Source organism: Cnephaeus nilssonii (genome assembly GCF_951640355.1).
Source record: "Cnephaeus nilssonii genome assembly, chromosome: 13".
NCBI classification, from domain to species: Eukaryota; Metazoa; Chordata; class Mammalia; order Chiroptera; family Vespertilionidae; genus Cnephaeus; species Cnephaeus nilssonii.
In genome coordinates this window covers 57626176-57641848 of record NC_137084.1, presented here as the reverse complement: position 1 = coordinate 57641848, position 15673 = coordinate 57626176, and positions in this window count along the sequence as shown.

The following is a 15673-nucleotide window of genomic DNA, read 5'->3' as shown; positions in this document are numbered from 1 at the left end:
CTCAGACAATTTTATTGATCTTATTTTGAATTCTAAACCATCCTTGTACTTTGTTTTAATTCTACATATATTTTAAACTTGTTCCAAACATTTATTCAGTCAATATTCACTTAGATTTAATGGCATATTTAACCATGTTTTTTGTATTTCTCTCTGCATTTCTGAACTTCAATTTTGGATAATTTTCCTTCTTGCTAAAGAAAATCCTTACTGCATTGTCATCAATGATAAATTCTGTTTGTCTGATTCTGTCTTCCTGAAATTTTCAGGAATCATTTGCTGGGTATAGAATTCTAGATTAACAGTTATATTTCTTTAGCAATTGAAATAGATCATTCTAATGTTATATGGTTTTCCTTATTTGATTGAGAAACTGCCAATATAATTGCTGCTCTTTGAAAGTAATCTTTCTTTGTTTGAGAATTCTTTTACAATTTTATCTTTTACATTTTTTTAAATCAGTGATATTATAATGTGCCTGGGTGGTTTTATTTTATGTTATATGTTTACTAGAGGACTGGTGCATGAATTCTGGAACAGGTGTGGTCTCTTGGCCTGGCTGGGGATCGGGACCAAATAGGAGAGAGGGGTAGCCGGGGGGACGGACCGCAGAAGGTTGGCCTGCCAGCACCCCCCCATTGGGGCCGATCGGAGGGTGGCAGTAGCCAGCAGCGGGATGTTGTCTTGCCGTGGAAGGTTGGCTGTGGGAACACACTGACCACCAGGGGGCACCTCCTGTGTTGAGCATCTGCCCCCTGGTGGTTAGTGTGTGTCATAGCAACCAGTTGACCGGTTTTTCAGTCACTTAGGCTTTTATATATATAGATCTTTTTCTTTTGAGATAATTGCAACTTATAGGAGTTATTAGAAATAATATCAAGAGGTACTATAACATTTTACATAACTATGGAACAATATCACAACCAAGAAATTGTCGATGATGTAATTCATCCTCCTTATTAAGATTTCACCAATTTTTCTGTACTAGTTTGTGAATGTGGATGTGTATTCAGCTTTATGCAATGCGACCACCACCATAGTCAAAATACAGGACAGTCCCATGACCACAAGAGTATCTCATATTACCCTTTTATAACTGGACTTGCTTCTTCCTGTCCCCACCACTTTCTCTCCAGTCCCTACCCCATGTAATCATTAATGAGATATCTATTTCCATAATTTAATCATCTTTATGAATGTTATATAGATGGGATCTTATAGTATGTTACTTTTGGGAATTGGCTTTTTAAACCCAAAATAATTCCCTGGATAATCCTCTAAATTGTTGTGTATATCATTTTGTTATCAAGTTTTATTTATCTGTGTAGTATTCTATAGTATGCATGTATCCATTCACTTATAAGGACATCTGGATAGTTCCCAATTTGAGACTTTATAAATAAAACTGCTATGAACATTCTTGTACAGTTTTTCATGAGAACAAATGTTTTCATTTCTCTGGAATAAATGTTCAAGAGTTTAATTGCTGAATCATATGATAACTGTATATTTATTTTTTGTAAACTGCCAAATCATTTTCCAGAATGACTAGCATTTTGTATTTCTACCAGCAATGTTTGAGTGAGCCACTCTCTCCACATCCTCATTAGCATTTATTTAGAGTGTCACTATTTTTTTTGTTTGTTTTTGACATACTAGTAAGTGTGTAGTGATATCTCATTTTGGTTTCAATTTGCATTTCCATAATGATTAACAATGTTGAACATCTTTTTATATGCCTTGTAAGCCACTTCATTCCTCTTTAGTAAAATGTTTATATATCTTGATCATTTTCTAATTGGTTTATTTGTGTTTTTGAGTTTCTAGAGTTTTAAAAAGCATATTCTATATATTAGTCCTTTGTCAGATATATGGCTTACAAATATATTCTACCAATCTGTAATTTATCTTTTAATCCTTAGAACGGGGTCTTTGCAAAGTAAAATTCTTAATTTTGATGAGGTCTAATTTATCAATTTTTATTTCATGAATTGTACCTGTAGTGTCAAATCTAAGAACTTTGTAACTATTCATGGACCCCAAAGATTGTCTCCAATGCTTTTTAATTTTTTTAACGATTTTATTTTATTACATAATTTACATATATAGTTCTATGGTCTATTTTCACTTAATTTTTATTAATACTATGTAACATTTAGATTGATGTTTGTTTTTTGGCCTATAGATGCCCAAATGATTCAGTACCATTTGTTTAAAATCCTATCCTTCCTCCAATTAATTGCTTTTGCATCTTGTAAGACCCAGTTGGGCATATTTGTATAAGTATAGTTTTAATTTAATTTAATCTTTTTGATGATCTTTACATATCTGATCTGTGTGTAGGTGGTTTTCATCAGTTTTGGAAAAGTTTTCGCCATCATCTAATTTGTATAATATATACAAATATATTTAAATATATATTATTTTTAGTGACTCCAATTACTAAATAGATGGCCTCCTGTATTTTCTATGTGTCTTATGACCACATTTGATTTTACCGTTCTTCTGCCTCACTATACTTTATTTTGAATATTTTCTCCTGATCTATTTCCAAACAGTTAAAAATTTTCTCAACTGTTTCTATTCCATTGTTAAGCCATCCATTGAATTACTAATTTTGATCGTTATATTTTTAAGTTCCAGAATTCATTTTGTAGTTTAATTTAACTTTCTATTCTCTGGTAAAATTATTATTCCTCTCATTTATCTTCTTGAACATTTAGTATAGTTATTCTAACACATGTAACTAATTTCCACAATAACTACAGGCTGTATGTGTCTATTTCATATGTATGATGTTTTCTGAGTTTGTTCAAGTATCTTATTAAGGACTCCTCATTTTCTTGTTAGCACTTCAGCTTTCAAACAAATTATTTATTTATTATTTTTTAACCTTTATTGTTGAAAGCATTATCTGTGTCCTCCTCATTCCCCCATTAACCCCTTATAGCCCCCTCCTGCTCCCCCCGCCCCAGGCCTTTATCACCCTATTGTCTATGTTGATGGGTTATGCATATATGCCTACTAGTTCTTTGGTTGATCATCTCTTACCCACCCACCCTTCCAACACCTTCCCTCTGAGATTCCTCAGTCTGTTCCATGCTTCCATGTCTCTGGATCCACTCCATTCTTCAGTTTATTTTGTTCTTTAGATTCCAATATGAGTGAAATCATGTGATACCTGTCTTTCTCTGAATAGCTTATTTCACTTAGCATGATACCCTCCTGGTCCCTCCATGCAGTTCAAAGGGTAAGAGATCCTTCCTTTTTACTGCTGCATAGTGTTCCATGGTAAAAATATACCACAGCTTTTTTATCCACTCATCTACTGATGGGCACTTGGGCTGTTTCCATATATTAGCTATTGTAATTGTAAATTGGGCTGCTATGAACATAGGGGTGCATGTATTCTTTTTGATTGATGTTTTGGGTTTCTTAGGATATATTCCTAAAAGTTGGATCACTGGGTCAAAAGGCAGTTCCATATTTAATTATTTGAGGAAACTCCATCCTATTTTCCATAATGGCTGCACCAATCTGCATTCCCACCAGCTGTGTACTAGGGTCCAGATCCTCGCCAGCATTTGTCATTTGTTAATTTGTTGATGGTAGCCATTCTGACAGGTGTGAGATGATACCTCATTGTCATTTTGATTTGCATCTCTCTGATGATCAGTGACTTTGAGCATTTCTTCATATGTCTCTTGGCCTTCTGTATGTCCTCTTTGGAGAAGTGTCTATTTAGGTCCTATGCCCATTTTTTAATTGTATTGTTTCTCTTCCTTTTGTTAAGTTGGATGAGTTCCTTATATATTTTGGATATTAACCCTTTATCAGATGTATCATTGCCAAATACGTTCTCCCATATAGTGGGCTCCCTTTTTGTTTTGTTGATCGTTTCTTTTTCTGTGCAGAAGCTTTTTATTTTTATGTCATCCCACTTGTTTATTTTCTCCTTAGTTTCCTTTGCCCTAGAAGATGTGTCCATAAACATATTCAAGCAGATTTTTTATTTTTAAAAAAGATTTTGTCCAGTTACTACAATGTTATTGACTGTATTCCCTATGCTATACTTTACCTCCTGGTGACTGTTCTGTAATTACTAATTTGTACTTCTAAATCCTTCACCTTTTTAATTCACCCTCTCCCACCCAGCAACCCTCAAAATATTCTCTGTATCTATGTCTGTTTCTATTCCACTGTTTTGCTTATTTTGTTGTTGTTTTTTTAGTTTCCACATATAAGTATAATCCTCTGGCATTTATCTTTTCTTTGTCTGACTTATTTTACCCAGCATAATACCCTCTAGATTCCTCCTTGTTGCAGATGGCAAGATTTCATTCCTTTTTATGGTTGAATCATAGTTCATTGAATATAGGCACCACTTTTTCTTTATCTACTCATCTATTGATGGATATTTAGGTTGCATCCATATTATGGCTATTGTAAATCATGCTGCAATAAACATAGGAATGTATATGTACTTTCAATTTAATGTTTTGTGTTTCTTCAGATACATATCCAGAAGTGGAGTTGCTGGGTCCTTTTTTGTCCCTTGGTATAGCCTTTGTTTTAAAGTCTCTATTGTCTAGTATAATTATAGCTACCCCAGCTTTTATTGTTTTGTTTTGCTTTCATTGAATAAAAAACAAATCATGAAATATCTTTTTCCTCCCCTTTACTTTCAGTCTGTGAGTGTCTTTTGATCTGAAGTGAGTCTCTTGTAGACAGCATATGTAAAAGTCTTGTTATCTGTTCAGTTGCTCTATATCACAATTTGATTTAAAGTGATTGGTGATAGATATGTATTTATCGTCATTTTATTATTCAAAATTGTTATCTTATTTTTTCTTTAAAAAGACCTTTTTACATTTCTTATAATATTGGTTTGGTGGTTATAAACTCCTTTAGTTTTTTCTTTGCTGGGAAACTCTTTATATGTCCTTTGATTCCAAATGATAGTTTTACTGGGTAGAGTAACCTTGGTTTTAGGTTCTTGCTTTTTATCACTTTTAATTTTTCATGCCAATTTGTTCTGGCTGGCAAAGTTTTTGTTGAGAAATTATCTGACAGTCTTATAAGAGCTCCATTGTAGTTAACTAACTGCCTTTCCTTTGCTGCTATTATTATTCTTCTTTGTCTTTAACTTTTGACATTTTAATTATGATGTGTCTTGGTGTGGGTCTCTTTGGGTTCATCTTGTTTGGGGCTATCTTTACTTCCTTGACTTGTATGTCCATTTAATTCACCAGATTAGGGAAGTTTTACGTCATTATATTTTCAAAGAGGTTTTCGATGGCTTGCTGTCTCTTCTCCTTTTGGCATCCCCATGATACAAATTTTGGTACACTTGAAGTTGAACCAGAGGTTTCTTATACTATCCTCTCTCTTTCTCTCTCTCTCTCTCTCTCTCTCTCTCTCTCTCTCTCTCTCTCTCTCTCTTTCTCTCTATCTCTCTCTGTATTTCTCTCAGGGGTGGGGTCCTTTTTTTTTTTTGCTATTCTCACTGGACTTTTTTTGCTTTCTTATATTCAAAATCACTGACTTAATTCTTTGCTTCATCTGCTCTGCTGTTGATTCCCTGTAATCTATTCATTTCAGTGAATGTATCCTTTGTTTCTGACTGGTTCTTCTTTATAGTTTCCATGTCCTATTTTTATGCTGGTGAAGTTCTCACTAAGTTCCTTGATCATTCTTATAATCATTGTTTTGAATTCTGTATCTGTTAGTTTGCTCGCCTCCATTTCATTTAGTTCTTTTTCTGGAGATTTATTCTGTTCTTTCATTTGGGACCTATTTCTTTGCCTTTTCCTTTTAGCTGCTTCCCCATATCTGTTTCTATGTCTTAGGTAGAGCTGCTATGTCTCCCAGATTTTGTAGAGTTGCCTTATGAAGTAGGTGACCTATAGGGCCCAGTGACACAGCCTCTCTAGTTATCAGAGACGGTCACTTCAGGTGTGCTCCCATGTGGGCTGTGTGCAATGTCCTGTTGTAGTTGAGTCTTGATCGCTATTGGCATGTCACTCTTATTAACCCCTATGCTGATTGGCTGTGAGGACTGACTTTGACAGCAGCTGAGGAACTGCTGTGTGGGGGCCTACCCTCCGAAACAGGTCTTAGTTCAGTGGAGCTTTGGTGTTTGCCAAGTCTGCCCCTTGAGTGTTTCACTTGTAGAGGTTGGTGAGTTTTAATCTGGCATGGTCTAAAGCTTTCCACTGTGTGCACTGGCTCTGGGGCCTCTGGGAGGTGCAATGCGAGACACTGCCTATGCCCTGCCTGGGGCCACCTGGCATGAGCTACAGAGGTATCTGCAGATGGCTGCTACGTATGCTCTAATGTGTTTTCAAATTATCAGTCATGTAAATTATTGTCTTTCCAATAACAAAACTACATAATTACTTGAGCCAATTTTGACATTTTTAAGCAGTGGCATAAGAATTTTGGATCATATAGCATCAACAATGAAAAAGTAATCACTACATGGGAGATAGTATAAGGGGGAAAAAAACCTGTTGTCAACATTAAAACTTACTATGCTTACTATTTAGAATTAAGTAAGATTGCTTTTGAGTGTAGTAGGCCTGGCAGTGGTGCAGAGTGGAGGGGATCAATGAGGGGGAAAGGGGACATCTATAATACTTTCAAAATTAAAGATAAATTTAAAAAAAAGAAAGACTAACCATGCTTTGTGCTTTTAGTACACAATTTATACTCACTGTGAAATCTGTATCAATGCAGGCTAACCCTAAAATTAATAAATACTTTATATAGTGTAACTCTAAGAAAAATGTTTTGTTAAAGCCACCTTTTAAATTGTCATTATATTCTATGGGCGATAGGAATAAGAATCTCAAAATTTTTATTTACTTAATAATATGGTTGGTTATGTTTGAGAATTAAACATATCTAAAGTAGTAGTTAAAAAAAGCAGGCCTTCAAGGTGTGACAAGGGGTAGGGTAGGTAAACAGGGGAGGAAACAGTGATGTTGGGGCTCACTTGGAAAAGGAATGAACAATTTTAAACTATTTTAAAGCATAAGAAGATTTATTATATAGAAAATGGTGGCCAGCTGCTCTCCTTCCCTAATGAGATACATATCAGGAAATTGGCTTAAATGGATTAGGAGGATTTAGGTTCCACATAAGAAGTGTTAGACTTGAGAGTGGAGGGAGATGAATGGTTCCTAAGGGAAATGTGGTAACCCTACTCTTAGAGAAAAATTCTGTATCTCAAAAATCTATGATCCCTCTAAATTTATAAAAATCCTCTTTTAGGACTTCTTAGAGCATACTTATGGAGGGTGGTCTATTAAACAAATACTTTCTTGATAAAAGATATGCTGAAACTACCTTCAGGCAAAAGAAAAAATTTCCCGAGAGGACGATTAAGCACGAGATCTGGTAATTTAAGGAAGTACTGGTGTCCCTTTCACAGTAGATTTTTAAAAAACAGAATATTTTTTTCTGTCTGAAATTATTTACTCAACCTTTCTTAGAGAAATGCCAATCACTATGATGAGTTTAGTCTTCTCAATAAATTTTATGTAGACATTTTTACCATCATCTTACATAGGAATAACCAAGGTTTAATGACTTGTCAATATTCAACTAACAGTGGAGCCAATACTCAAACTCCAGGAATTAAGGAATCCAAGTCTAAAACCACATTGTGAATCAAACTGAAGTCTTAGTCTTGGTTATAGTCACAGGGTCATTTATCAATCAGCACAGAGTAAATAATCAGTTGGCATATATCAAAGAATCTGACTTCACAAATAATTCAGTCAATTATCTCAGAAGTCAATAGACAGTTATCCTGATCTCTGAGATATTACACATTCTTTCATTTATTTAACATATATTTATGGAACGTCTATTATGCATCCATTATGTATCAGTCCCTCTTCTAAGTGCTGAGAACATAGCAGAGACCACATAATGTTCTTGCCTTCATATAGTTTATACTACAGAGAGTATAAATAGATAATAAAAGTAATAATTAGTATCAACATTTATTGCTTATATGGTCCCAGATGCTGTCCAATGAATATATTATTCTGACAGAATCTCCATAAGTTAGATGCTATCATTGCAGACAGAGAGAAGGAAAATGCATACTGGGGAGGTTAAAAACTTCGTCTAGGTAAGATAACTAAAAATTGGCAAAACCAGGCTTCCTGAGTCCAGAGTCCACATTTTTAACTATTATCTCATACTAAAAGATCAGTTCATCTAAAATGGTAAGTTTTTCTAAGTATTCAACTGCCACTTGAAAAATAAAGAAATAAAAAATTAAAAAGGGCAAAACAAAAAAACAATATTTTGAAAGGGTAAATGGTAAAGGCGCTGCTAATTTTCAATTGTTTTGTCAGGAAATATCCCTGAGAAGAGCACATGTAAGCTGAGGAATGAAAGACATGGAAAAGCTAGCCAGGGGAAGAACTTTCTGAAGAGCATTCAAGACATAAGGAACAGCAGATACCAAGGATCTGAGCTGAGAGCAAGTTTGGTATGTGCAGAGAACAAATAAGCTCGAGTTGCTGAAGTAGAGTAATGGGGGAGAATGATATGAAAAGACATCAGAGAAAATGGCAGCGGTCAAATCATGTTAAACCAAGGTAACAATATTTTTATCTCTTTCAACTGAGATGCCAAGCCATTGGAGAGTTTTAGCAGAGGGAGTGGGGAAGGGGGGTGGTGGTAAAATTTCATCCCCAAGGTGTAAATCAGGGAAGCTTTTGACTTTTCCCTCAAACTACCTAACAAAGCCTGTCATCTATCCTCACTCCCCAACTAAGGCACATGCATTCCTTGTCTTGCTTCTCCTCTTTGAATGTCTCCTTCTTTTCTCACTCCACCAGTCATAAGGGACTCTCTTACTGGTGTTTATATATGTAAAATTAGCTTCGAATTTTAGGAATTATGTTTTAAGGTAGATCATAGCAATAAGTATAGTTAAGCTGAGATAAGACCTGAGTTTACACTCCTCAAACACCTTCAAATCTGATCTACTCTGAAAAGAATTCAGAATTCTCATATGCCCCAAGGAGGGAAGGGGAGGGGATAAGTAAAAAGTAGCTGAGTAAAGAACCAATGACCTTTTGATTTTACAGAATGACCATGGTGAGGGGCCAGATAACACCTTATTATGTAATAAACAGCCTTGGCCAGGAACTGAATGCAAGACATTTCGATATAAATGAGTGTGTAACTCGAGCAAGAGCTAAGATAGATTCAATTAGGATAAGAAGGCCAAAGAACCAAATTTGGGCCAAATAATAAACCCTAAGGTCGCTAGTCACATTTTAGCAAACCTCAGGGCAAGAAATCAAAGGGCCAGATTAGTTGTCCCATAGCAGAGGCTGGCATGAATTCAAAGTAAGGAGCACAGATCCCATTGCCAAGAGGTAACATAAGTAACCTCATTCTTGCCCATATAGCAAGATGCCAATTTGAGAAGATAAGAGGTAATTAAATGAATTGAGCCTTGGAACCAGTAAGACAAACTTATCAAAAGAGAATGTTTAAACTTGAACACTCTGTTATTTTAGTTATCCACACCCATATCCTATATAATAAAAGGTTAATATGCAAATCGACCAAACGACGGAAGTACCACTCACTATGACACGCACTGACCACCAGGGGGCAGACGCTCAACACAGGAAGAACACCGCTCAGCCAGAAGCCGGGCTCATGGCTGGCCAGCACAGCAGTAGTGGTAGGAGCCTCTCCCACCTCCACGGCAGCACTAAGGATGTCCCCAAGGGCTCCTGGACTGTGAGAGGTTGCAGGCTGGGCTGAGGGCCCCCCCACTTACCCCCAGTGCATGAATTTCATGCACTGGGCCTCTAGTACTCTATAAACACATACCTTAGACCTGTGGTCCACAAACCACGGCTCGCAAGCCACATGCGGCTCGTGAGCCAGGGTTTGCCGCTCTGTTGACTAATGAGTTTGCCGACCACTGTCATATACTACCCTTTACCTCTTTGCACACAATATGCCACAATTGCCTAATCCTCACAGCTTCTACATGGTAACATTTAGTCTAGTCCAGTGGTTTCGCAGTTTGCCAACCACTGCCTTAGACCATCCATTAAGCATTGTAGGAACTCATGAAGTCTATTAGACAGATAACAAAAAATTGAAGAAGATAGTTGTTGTTTGAGTAACTCTGTGACCATAAAACATGAGAACTTCACATGATGTCCCATTAAAAAGAAAGTTCCATATTCAAATATATTTGGAAAATGTTGCAAAAAATATCCTCCTATTCTACAGGCTCATAATTTGCATTTGCATATTGAAGACTCTAAGATACACTATAGTACAGAAAAATCTGTACAGATGTTTTTGACTCTTGTTATAGTTTCATCTGATAATGCTACATTCCTAGACATTATTTCTGGTTACAGATCTCTCCTCCAGGCATGGGAATAAGTATTCATATTCCAAATAACAGGATTGGTTTAGGAATGGACCTATGATCCAAGCTGGGTCAGTCAAATCCTTCAATAGCATTTTCTATCTTGAGTTCATGAGGCAGAGCCCTTTATCTTTTCTGGTTACAAATACCAAAAATGTCAGTCTTGAGCCCCAAATTGCCGTTGTATGCAAGCTGCCCTGAAACAATATGCAGAGAGAAACAGAAATATGTCAGGGAGACAGCAAAAGAAAGTAAGTTGAGGATTCTAAGTCTGGTTAATGTAGCCCCTTCCTGGTTATAATAGTTTGAGTTGAAGTTTTTTATTTGTCAACGAAGCATGCAAACCAACAATAAACCACTTAGATTTTTGTGGATTGGTTGTGTGTTTTTTTAATCATTTTTCAGTTTTAGGGTTTAAAAATAAACTATTAACAAACCAAAAAAAAATGTAGTTTTGGAAATGCTGATTTTAACTATATGATATCAAATTTTTAAATTTTTCTATTATAGAAGCAACAGCCTGTGCTTATGTGTTTCAAACACAGAAAGGTGATCTCAAATCTAAAGTAATAAATCCCCCCTCACCAGAAACAGTCATAGCACTATTTGTCTTTAAAATGCCATATTAATGAGAAATTTGAATCCAGACATTTTTAAGTCTCCATCAGTGTCCTCCATTACTTCATCATTAATGGAAATGGCAAAAAGCGCACTAAAAATTACTTCCAGAACTTGAAATGGATATTATACTGTTTAAATAGATGTCATATAAAAATAATTTGCTTTAATCATAACACAAACCATTGCTATGATGCCATATGCATTGTGAACCTTAGGGATTTCTTCATTTAGAGTAGAATGAATTTTGACTAGGCATAAGTGCTTTTTGCAAAAAAGTAAATCCACAAAACCCAAAGCATTGAAAATACAACCAGGTGTGAGTGGCTTTAAAAAAACAAATTATGCCAAGATACATTGACCAGCTGTGTTTTAGATTTCAAGAGTTCTTAAGATATATGCAGGCATAGGGGCTCAATAATACTCAAATTGTATTTTCTTATGTCTTTTGTCTCTAATTGAAAATCTTTTTTTTTTTTTAAGAAAACTGAAAACAGCATTTTCTGGCTACATAGATCTAATTTACTAAAAAAATTTTACTTAGCAAAATTTTTACAAGATATTCATGTAGTCTTTGATATGACCATGATTTTTTTTCAAAAGTAACTTGTTTCAACCTTAAAAAATGTAAAATGACCATCAGATATTGGAAGTCCGTTCTTATAGATATAGTTGAGTGGTGTGGGGGAGGAACAAACTTTCCTCTACCCTCAAGGTTCTTCTGGTTGGTCTGATAATCAAATAGACATGAGACAGATTAACAAGAGAAAATAACTAAATTTAATAGATACGTATGGATGGGAACCCTGCGTACATGAGAGAGTCAAAGACCCCACATTCAGCAGAGATTCGGAGATAGAAAGGGGGTCTAGGTATATAAAACATTCTCATCTAGGGATGAGGTAATATGCCTAGGGGGCTTCAAAGAATAGTTGCAAGACTATAAGGAGAGCAGATGCTTGGTTAGTAGGTTTGCCCTGCCCTATGAATAGTTCAAAAACAGGTTCTTTCTAATAATCACTTATTATGAGCAAGGCCTCTAACTTAAGATCTTCTAGGTAATTAAGGAAGGAGCAGAAATTCCTTGAGCCTGCTGCTAACTATTGCCTTTAGCTCAAAACAATCTACATACCCCAGAGGCACATCTTGGGGTGACTCTTTCTGAACCTCCACAGTAGAAAAGGCCTAAGCTAGGGAGTCTGACAAAACTGGGGTCAAGCCTCCCCCTTGCCAATTGAGGGGTTACATAACCTTAAGGAAGTTAGTGAACTCTTCATAATCTCATTAGCTGATCTATAAAATGGGTATGACAAGACTGTCAAGCATAGCAAAAGATATTATCAGTGAAACTGCCTAGTGCAAACCAGGCATTCTTTCCTCAACCCTCTACTATAGAAGTAAAAATTACAATAGTACATACTTTATCTTCTCAGGACAGTTTTGTTTTTCCCTCACATTTTAAGTGATTATTTTTGTGTAATTTTTAAGTTAACCTTGCCACAATGATGTATTCTAAAACTATGTAACTGTATAAAATCACAGATCTAGAGCTAGCAATTTCAGCCAATATTTAGTAAGGATCTATTAGGTTGCAACAAAAGAATCTATACTGAAGGATTCTTATAAATGAGAAAAAAATAGGTTTTGAGATTTCATTATGTTTCAGGGAAAAAGAAATAACAAGAATATGAGACAAACTGGCTTAAGTGACTTTGAATGGATGTGACTCCTCCTGCTCTTTGGTAAAATACACCAAGGGGGTTGATATAATCTCCCCTAAACATGAGGGCGCAAGAGCAGCATTATCTGATAGAAATATAAATTGAGCCACAAATGTGGGACAGGTATGTAATATTAAATTTTCTGGAAGCCACATTTAAAAGCAAAGGTAAAGGTAATCTTAATACAATTTTCTAACAACATGAAATAACATAATAAAATATGAGCCCTATATATTTAAAATATTATCATTTCAATATGCAATCTACATTAAGAACTATTAATCGGATAATTTATTTGGGGAGAGGGATTCAATCTTTAGAACCTTGTATGTATTTTGTACTTAAAGCCACATTTCAAGTGCTCAGTAACCACATACCTTTGGCAGCTACAGTCTTGGACATCATAACTAAGAGCATGGGTATATCACCCAATTACAGCCAATGTGCCTGCATCACATTGATCGTGAACTTTCAGCTTCCAGAAGTACCTGTTGTTTAAGCCATCCAGTCTATGGTACTTTGTTATGGCAGCCCTAGCAAACTCATACACATTTAACATTTTATGCTGTATTTTGAAATCTGTACCTATGCTAGATGAAGAAAGATCCAAGTAATGCCAGCAATAAGAATACAAAGGGAGAATAAGTAGAAATAGAAAACATTAACTAATGAGACTGGCTGTAATGGCTCAGGGAAATGTGAGACTCATTGTCAACATTAATCATCTATGTGGGGCAGAGAAGGATAGGGCCAAACCAGAGGTATGCCTGTGGGAAGAGTAGATTCCACATACTTTATAGTTCCCCTAAGACACAGGATGGTATCGCAGTTAAAACCACAACCATAAACACATGAGCATAATTGGCATTACTTGTAAGGGCAGAAATTGGAGCTCTATCTAGCCTGTAAAGTTCATTTATGATACAGTATAAATATGTACTACGGAAGGGTTGTTTACTAAGAATGTGTGATCTCTGTCTTATAGTCAAATCAAAATGTGAAATGAAGTATAATTATTGTTGCTATAATTGTTTTCTAATTAAAGTTATGATTAAGCTAATATCATTGTTCACAATATGCAGAAGCTATGCAAATGAGAACGGTTGTAAATAAAAGGACTACCGTGGGCCTATGGAGAGCCCTAGAATGTTATGAAATTGATTCAAACATTATACACTTGAATATCTGTATATAATTCGTAAGGGAATTAAGAAGAAAAATACATTTAGTCTATTTTAATTTTCAACATTCATGGTCCTTTTCTTTTTCAATATACAATAACAATAAAACATCTTTAGTATGACAAACATTTTACACAAATGAAAATGCAATGTAATGAAATGGGATTTTATGCACTTTAAGCAGAGCAAGTAAAGAAGAGAATTGATGAGGCTAGAAAGAAGAGTAAAAAAGAGGAAATCCCCTTTTCTAAGGAGAACATAAGATCGTAACGCCATTCCAGTTCATTGATACCAACCCAGGAAAGAGGCAATGAAGCATCACCAGCAATATGCTTCAATCTTACACAATTTTTAAAAATAAATCTCAGCAATTTAGGACAGATACTAATTTCCATTTGTGGATATACCGAAAAACTAAGCGGCATACAGGCCAAGCTACATAATTCGCAGGGGCCATCACAAGGTAAATAGCTGGGCCACTTGTTCAAAAATTATTCAGAATTTCAGAAGGAAAAACAAGTGAGCATCAAAGCCAGCGTGAGGCCCTGTGCTACTTACTGCACAGGTCATGCTCCAAGAAGCCGGCCCTGGCGATGAGGGTAGGTGCCTGACTAGAGGGAATCAGGCACCCACGCATCTAGTTTGGATCATTATACGTATTTTAGGGGTAAGTTCTCCTGAGATAGTTTTACAAGAAGTGATAACGACAGCTGTTAAATTTCAGGCTGTAGTTTATCAAGGGGCATTCTGAGAATCCTATTACTGTTTGTCCGCAGGATGCTCCAGAGAAATATCCATAAAGGCCCTTTTTTCTGGCAACAGAGGGAGCTAGCTAATGAACTCACACCCAAATCCACTTCCCTGGTTACTGAAGGACAATGCCAGCATCATATATTGATGAGTGCTGTCTCCTCTTTACAGAATTTTCTTTCTTTCAACCATCAATAGGTATTTTGTTGACTTTTATGGAATGTACTGCCAGTCATTTAATTAAAGACCTAATTTCATTCTCTGTGTTGTGCTCCCTAACCTCCTTATTTCCTGCAAATTTTCCAAACTTTATTCTTTTTTCTAAAAGAAGGGCCTCAATAAGGACTTATCCAAATTTATAGCAGATATTATGAAAAACCTTCTAAAAACTCTAATTTTAGCTATAAATAAATGTCAGATAAAAGAAATCTGACTCAAAGTGACAGGCTCTGTTCTCATACTGAAGTGATGTCCTTGAGGTTAAAAAAGCCAGTTTTATGGGAGCAATATAGATATACATTATGAGGATTTTTTTTTAAATCAATGCTGAATGAAACAAGTACTGTAAGGAAAAACACCTAAATATTTACCTCTGCTTGTATCTGGGTGGTAGGAAAATGACTAGTCTGTTCTCCCTTCTTTTTCTAATTTTTCTGTATCATAGAAATAATTTCTAATTATTTGTTTTATAATCTATACTAATAAAAGGGTAATATGCTAATTAGACTGGGAGACCTTCCGGACATCCTTCCAGACAAAGCCATGGTGGTGGGGCCGAGGCAAAGGCGGTTAGGGGTGATCAGGCCGCCAGGCGGGGAGGGCAGTTGGGGATGATCAGGCTGGCAGTTGGGGGCGAGCAGGCCGGCAGTGGGGGGCAGGTGGGGGCAAACAGGCCGGCAGGGGGGGCAGTTGGGGGCAAGCAAGCTGGTGGGGGGGGAGTTGGGGGTGAGCAGGCCAGCATGCATAGTGGTTAG